This window comes from Anopheles arabiensis, assembly GCF_016920715.1.
Source record: "Anopheles arabiensis isolate DONGOLA chromosome X unlocalized genomic scaffold, AaraD3 X_pericentromeric_contig0001, whole genome shotgun sequence".
NCBI lineage: Eukaryota > Metazoa > Arthropoda > Insecta > Diptera > Culicidae > Anopheles > Anopheles arabiensis.
The window spans coordinates 710,001-717,500 of NW_024412079.1; the positions used below are offsets into that span (position 1 = coordinate 710,001).

The 7,500-nt window shown below is 50.8% G+C and overlaps 1 pseudogene; it reads left to right on the plus strand.

Annotated features, from left to right (window-relative positions):
- Nucleotides 1–3,259, plus strand: part of LOC120907027 — an 8,863-nt pseudogene extending 5,604 nt beyond the window's left edge.
- The last annotated feature ends 4,241 nt before the right edge of the window (nt 3,260–7,500 follow it).

Sequence of the window (7,500 nt, forward strand, 5' to 3'; positions counted from 1 at the left end):
GGTCCGACAGTCGGGGTGAAGACGGCTCCTCGAGATGGTCGTTGAGGCGGTTCAGTATGAGGCGCTCAATACCTTCCCCAGAGCGTCGAGCATGCAAAGGGGTCGGTACGAACTGCTCTCTCCGGAGGCTTCCCCTGCTTCGGCAGCAACACCAGTCTTTGCCTCTTCCACTGTGCCGGGAACGTAGCGCGGTTGAGGCAATCCTGGTACAGGACCCGGAAGACCTCCGGGAACATGGTGATTGCCGTCTTCACCGCCGCATTCGGGATGCCATCGAGCCCTGGTGCTTTGCGGCTCGCCATCTGACTCGCGATTAGCAGCAGCTCGTCGTCAGTAACAGGTGCTACACCCGCCGCAGTTGTTGCTCCCTCGTCGTTTCCCGCGTTGCTCTGCTGCGACCAGTCACAGGGCGGATGCTCAGGGAAGAGGTCGGACACAATGCGTTCGAGGACGACCCGGTCCGCTTCTGAAGGCGTCCGACTGCCCCGGAGCCGGGACATGACGACCCGATATCCTGCCCCGAACGCATTCTCTTCTGCAATTTCGATCAGCTCCTGGAACAAGTTCCGCTTGCTAGCTCGAATTGCTCGACTGAGCTCCGCCCTTGCTGTCCTGTGCTCAGCTGCTGCTATGCTGCGCTCCTCCAAATCAGCCGTCCGCAGCATCCGGTCACGGGCAACCTCGCAGTTGTTCCTCAGGCGAGCCAGGAGGGAGACCACCAAAATGTGTTACGATGCGGGTCTTGGTGCAGTCGGGTAACCCGCTGCATTGTCTCATCGCAGGCCTTCAACATGGCTGCGATCATACCCTCCTGGGTCGATGCGCGTTGGACAAAGTCCGCAGCGAACAGCGCCTCGAGGAATGATGTAGCAGAAAACTGCGAGGTCTTCCATCTACGGCCAGCGTGACGCACACGCCTCTGGCTAGCGGAAGCACCCTGCCGCGACGACGGTTGCCGCTGATGTTGCTGCTGCTGCTGTTGCGATGGCTGCTGCTGCTGCTGCTGAAGTGACTGCTGCTGCTGCGCAGAGGACTGTTGCGCTGGCTGCTGCTGGTCCTGCAGTTGCTCGGGCGATGCTGGTGTTCCTCCCACGGTGTAGAGGACATAGCGGTGGTCTGATGCGGTGTAGCGTGTACTCACGATCCACGTATCTGGGCGAGCAATCGACGAGCTTGCGAACGCCAAGTCAATTATGCTCGGGAGAGCCACCCGTTGCCGTCGAACGTGAATTCTCGACCTTGGTTTATCACGCTCAAGCCAAGCTGCTCCACCATAGCGTGCAGCTCTTCCCCGCGGTTGCAAGTCCTCGGATTGCCCCACTCCTCATGTCTGGCGTTAAAATCGCCGGCGACGACGACTTGAGGGTGGGAGAAGGCTTCGAGTTCTATGGCTTCAATGAAGCGCTCGAACTCGGCGAGGCTGAGGCTTGGTGGAGCATAGCAGCTTATGAAGGTCACTCCGCCAATCTGCGCTGCTACCAGCCCCCGAGCTTCGCTGCACCACACGCGCTGAATTGGTAGCTCACCGACAGCTACCACCGCTACCGTCCGGCAGCTGCTGAATGCCCACCGGCCGTTATTCTCTGGTGGACGCAGAACATCAGAGAGGATGAGCACGTCTGCTTTCTCCTCTCTGGCAGCTTGTAGCACCAGATTCTGGGCATCACGGCCATGGCCCAGATTCGCCTGCAAGACTTTTAGGACCGGAAGCATCGCTGAGCCGAACGAGCACATTCGCTGTGTCCTATGTGGTGAGCGCCACCACACAGTGCACACTTCGCCTCATTTTGGCAGGATCGTGCTTTGTGTCCGTCTAGTCCGCAACGGATGCACATATTCTGCCGATCTGCAGTGGAACGGCAGTTCGACGCAATGTGGCCCATCTCCAGACAGCGGAAGCATCGCTGACGCTCTGGAGGGGTTAGTGGAGCTGCACGTACCTTGCTAACGCAGTCGCACAGGAATAGTTTGGCTCCTTCCAACTGACGAGCTGATTTCGCTGGTAGCCGGATTCGTGCTCGCTTCGACCCATCTGGAAGTTCCCAAATGCTGGTGGAAACTACTCCAGCACTTGCGCCAATCTTCTCATCGAGGGCAGCAATGATGTCCTCCTCCGCAGCGAGGGGATCGATGTCGGATACGAGCAGCTCACCCATTTCGGTGACAAGCCGACTTACGCCTGCGTCACCGATAATCTTGCGGACGCCATCAAGCATAAGTGGGGCATTTGCCGTCTTGCTTAGTTCCATGCGTAGCAGTCTGGCATGGGTTCGGCGACCCTGCTTGATATGCCCTTTCATGACACAGTAGGCCGGGTCGAGACGGATGGCTTTGCGCACCTTGTCGTAAATGCCATCCCAGGTTTCGCCTTCGCTGGGTGACACCTCGATGATGTCAGGCCTCGGCTTTCGCTTACGCTGTAGCTGCTGCTGCTGCTGCATACGCTCCTGCTGTTGCTGCTGCGAGCCAGCGACCGCCTGTCGCTGTGGCTGACGTTGCTGCTGCTGCTGTTGATGCTGCGCGATACCGACTGCCTGTCGCTGTAGCTGACGCTGCTGCTGCTGCTGTTGCGGCTGCTGCTGGGAGCGTGGCTTACCCGTAGCTTTGCACAGGGATAACTGGCTTGTGGCCGCCAAGCGTTCATAGCGACGTGGCTTTTTGATCCTTCGATGTCGGCTCTTCCTATCATTGTGAAGCAAAATTCACCAAGCGTAGGATTGTTCACCCTTTCAAGGGAACGTGAGCTGGGTTTAGACCGTCGTGAGACAGGTTAGTTTTACCCTACTGGTGTGTGCTTATAGTCGCTATCTTAACGGAATTCCTGTGCGGTACGAGAGGAACCACAGGTACGGACCACTGGCTCAATACTAGTCCGACCGGACTTTGGTATGACGCTACGTCCGCTGGATTATGCCTGAACGCCTCTAAGGTCGTAGCCAATCCGAGCTGATAGCGCTTCTCAAACCCATTAGGTGTTCGGAAGCTAGCGGGCCTAACAACCCTCTGAGATCCGTTGGAGTCTGCGTCTGCAGCCCGGCGTCTCATCCCGCTATACCTAGGCCGCAATGAGTGGAGTTCGCTGCACGTGTTAGTACCGTAACTGGGAACGCCGTTGGCTTGAGCTCTGCCCAACGTGGATATACCTAGTTTCGACACCTATCAACCGCCCGCAAACGACGGGACTTCAGGCTGGGAGCTGCGAGTTGTAGAGATGCGTTCGCATCGATCCTCTCAGGCGACCCATGCTTGGTGGTTTGTCCGTGTGCCCCTTCCTCGATGTGCGCAAGCTCGTCTTGGTCTGGGGACCACGTCGACACAGGGGATACTCTTGTGAGAGCATGAGTGTACTAAGTTGAGTGTAGCAAGGGAACGCGTGCCCCTTCCTCGTTGGCGTAACTAACCATCTTGGTCTGGGGACCGTGGTACCGTGCTCTGGTGAAGCTTGGTGCGTGCTCCTTCCTTGTCAGACGAGTGACTTGACCTGGTCTGGAGACCGTTCCTTTATACTAGTGGACAAGAGTTGGCTTCTTCCGTGTCAGACGAGTGACTTGACATAGGATGGAGAAGGACACTTAACACTAATGAGCTTGTCGGCGTGCCTCGTTCTCGACTTGATTGTCTTGATGTGAGGACCGTGCGGACCACACCAGTAAGCTTACACATGCTCGTTACAAGTTGTATAAGTTGACCCGTTTGGCCCGGTTGCCTTGCACATGATGGTGTTGACCATGTTCGGTTAACAGGTCGTGTGTCGAGGTGGTCGGCCTTGGTAGTAGGATGTCTTGTGCATGTGACGTGTTGACCTGGTTTGGTCGGTGTGTCGTCGTGTACGAGATGACCTACTTACCCGTTAGTTTTCCAAGTTGTATTATGTGTTGACTTAGTTGACGTGTCATGTGCTTGGATGATTAGCGTACGGGTCATGTATGGTGCGCTTGCTTCAGTTGAAGGGATGTACTAGTACAGTTGTATTAATCGTTTATTTCACGATCTGGTCTTTTGGCTGGATCGTGAAAAAACGCTAAGTCTAAATCCTGAACTCGAGAAGAAAGCGCCAATGACAACGTTTTTGACTGGAGCTCCCTAGCATTCGGCTTTTTCTACTTTGAAGGGATGCACTGTTGTATGAATTGTTTATTCACGAACTGGTCGTTTGATTGGATCGTGAAAAAAACGCTCAGTCCCAAATCCTGAACTCGACAGGAAAGCGCTGATTGCAAACATTTTGACTGGAAGTCCCTTGAAAATGGCGTTTTCGTTATTGGCATTATGTTGCACGTTTATTGTGGCTAGAACATTAATTATTCACAAAATGGCACCAAAGCTTGGCAAAAGTCGCGAAACACTCCTATCTCGACGCACCAGCAATCGCAACTTGATGCAAAATAAATTGCACGAGCTAATGATACTTGTACCATGCACAGTACACCGTACCAAAATATACCCCTGAAAGTGTGCAATTTGGTGCTACCCTAGGGAATATGTATGGAGAAGCCTAGCTACGTGTGTCGCACGTTCCAAGTTGCATGGACGTCGAACAGAGGCATGCAAAAGCACCTATCTAGGGAATTACTCTACGTTCTAGTAGCAAGTGCGATTTTCCGGTCCAGCACGGCAGTACGCCTGCACGCATACACTCCATGTACCAAAAATGTACCAACCTAGGCGTTGCTCAGTAGCTTTTGGCGGCACATAGAAAAAGTATTCGAGTTCAGATTTTTGGGACTTAGCGTATTTTTAAAACTAATAACGAAAATTAAATTTTAAATCGGTAAACGGCTAGGAGTTGCTCAGTAGCTTTTTGCGCAACGTGGCAAAAGTATTCGAGTTCAGATTTCTAGGACGTAGCGTATTTTTCAATCATAATAAACCGAATCAAACATAACAATGATGAAACTTACACCATGTCCCAAGGTTGTGCACAAAACGTAACGATAAAGTGCTGGCGAAGTTAGAGGTGCACCAAAATTGTGTACCGATCAGGGAAAGTACTCTACGTTCCTATGATTTGGGTGAAAAGTGTTATTTAACTGCTGGTTAGAATAGACAGTTGCTTATCATACACATCGCAAACGAACACCCCTTAGTGAGCATTAGCAAAAGTCAATTGCACAAAGCAAATGCAATACAAACTGATCAAGTACATTAAAGAACGCTACGTAGCAGGACTTCTTTCCAAGAATGGTGTCCGCAACGGGAGGGCAAGCGTCCTTCCCAGGTTTTCCTAGTAAACCTTGTATGGTAAACATACCCAAGCGTGTCTGTAAGCACGCAACGAAAGTCACGAACGGGCACATACCTAGGGAATGTACTCTACGTACTTGGACTTTTGTCCAAGAATGGTGTCCGCGACGGTCGGGCACTGCGACGCAATAACCAAATCCTAGGATTGTAACTTTAGTGTGCACAAACATAAACATTAACGCGTTCGCTCGGGCTGCGCCGTCCGTGTTGAACACAAATGTGGGTGATTATATGCGTGGAGGGACAAAAACATACGAGGAGGAGACAGTTTTCTGCACGATGTGCACAGAGCTCATTCGTCGTCCCGGGCGAATGGAAAACACAAACATCGCGAGTATCGTTCTAGGTTTCTGTCTATAAAAGGGCAGGCCAAAAGGTGACCGGTTGAGATAAGCATTTTAAGCATACAAACACTTTATTGGAACTTTTGATACAAAAACAAGGTACGTACATGTAGGTTGTACCAACATGGACATCTATGAACGCGTACGCTCGGGCTGCGCCCTCCGTCTTGTACTTTCCTGATCGGTACACAGTTTTGGTGCACTGCTATTCCGACCGGCAACTTGTACCAACATATACATCCATGAACGCGTACGTAGTGTACTTTCCCTGATCGGTACACACTGTTGGTGCACGGCATAAGAAAAGAGCTAAAATGGTCAAACTCAATCCATTTCAACAATAGATAGTCGATAGTAGCTGTGCCGATGAAGTAGGGCACGATGCAAGTTAATGTTGTTTAATGAATAACATGTCCGCCATACATTTCAGTACAAAATTGCTCGGTCAGACCTACAAAGTGCTATATCTCGAATACGAGGCGTCGGACTGGGGGTTGTAGAACAATTTTAAGTTCGTCTAATGATTCTACATCCGATTCTGGATAGCGGTTTTTGACCACTTTTCAATATTTTGTGACACCCCGAACCTAGGGGCAGCTCCTAGCTTTTTCAAAAATGTGCACCGATCGGGCCGGAGAGCTCGTGTGGCTCAAAACATGTTTTTCGCTAAAACACCTCAAAACGTGTCGAGAACGCACCCTAGCTCTTGTTTTTCAAAAGTTATGGCCATTTAAAGTGAGGTGGTTTTTGCTTCAAAATAGCTATTTTACCCGTCCCTATGGCCATGCTTTAAATTTTCACGAAAATGCCAGGTCAGACCTAGGGCGGGCCATATCTTGAATACTAAACGTCGCAGACATTGGTCGTAGAACAATTTTAAGTTCGTCTAATGATTCTACATCCGATTCTGGATAGCGGTTTTTGACCACTTTTCAATATTTTGTGACACCCCGAACCTAGGGGCAGCTCCTAGCTTTTTCAAAAATGTGCACCGAACGGGCCGGAGAGCTCGTGTGGCTCAAAACATGTTTTTCGCTAAAACACCTCAAAACGTGTCGAGAACGCACCCTAGCTCTTGTTTTCCAAAGTTATGGCCATTTAAAGTGAGGTGGTTTTTGCTTCAAAATAGCTATTTTACCCGTCCCTATGGCCATGCTTTAAATTTTCACGAAAATGCCAGGTCAGACCTAGGGCGGGCCATATCTTGAATACTAAACGTCGCAGACATTGGTCGTAGAACAATTTTAAGTTCGTCTAATGATTCTACATCCGATTCTGGATAGCGGTTTTTGACCACTTTTCAATATTTTGTGACACCCCGAACCTAGGGGCAGCTCCTAGCTTTTTCAAAAATGTGCACCGAGCGGGCCGGAGAGCTCGTGTGGCTCAAAACATGTTTTTCGCTAAAACCCCTCAAAACGTGTAAGAACGCACCTAGATGATAAAAGTGCAATCAGAATGTCAATCGACAACTTTGTTGGGGTACCATTTTACTCTACGGGCCAGTAGCTTAGGCGCGCCAACAGCGCTTTCCTTTCGGGTTCCCATTTTTGCCCTCCTGGGATTATGATCATTTGCTCATTGCCTACTATAGGGAGGGTACCTTGCTACGAGGTCAAACATGAAGATTGCACCAAATCGTAGTTTTTACCTCTATTTAGTCGTAGGAGCATGGTTTGCAGTGGCAGTGGGTCATTAAGCCCCCGTTTGGGTCATACGTCCCCTCCGCGATAAAAATCGTCGTATGCCTATAGTCCGAACTAATGAAGCAAAAGTGGTGTCTGGTGGGCTCTGCCGATGATTTTAACCTATGATTTTGAGCTTCCACCCTATAAAAACGTTCCTGGAGCAGTACATCACGGGTCTACGGACCCAAAGACTTCGTCGTGATGGTTTCTAGTAAAAAGTTGTA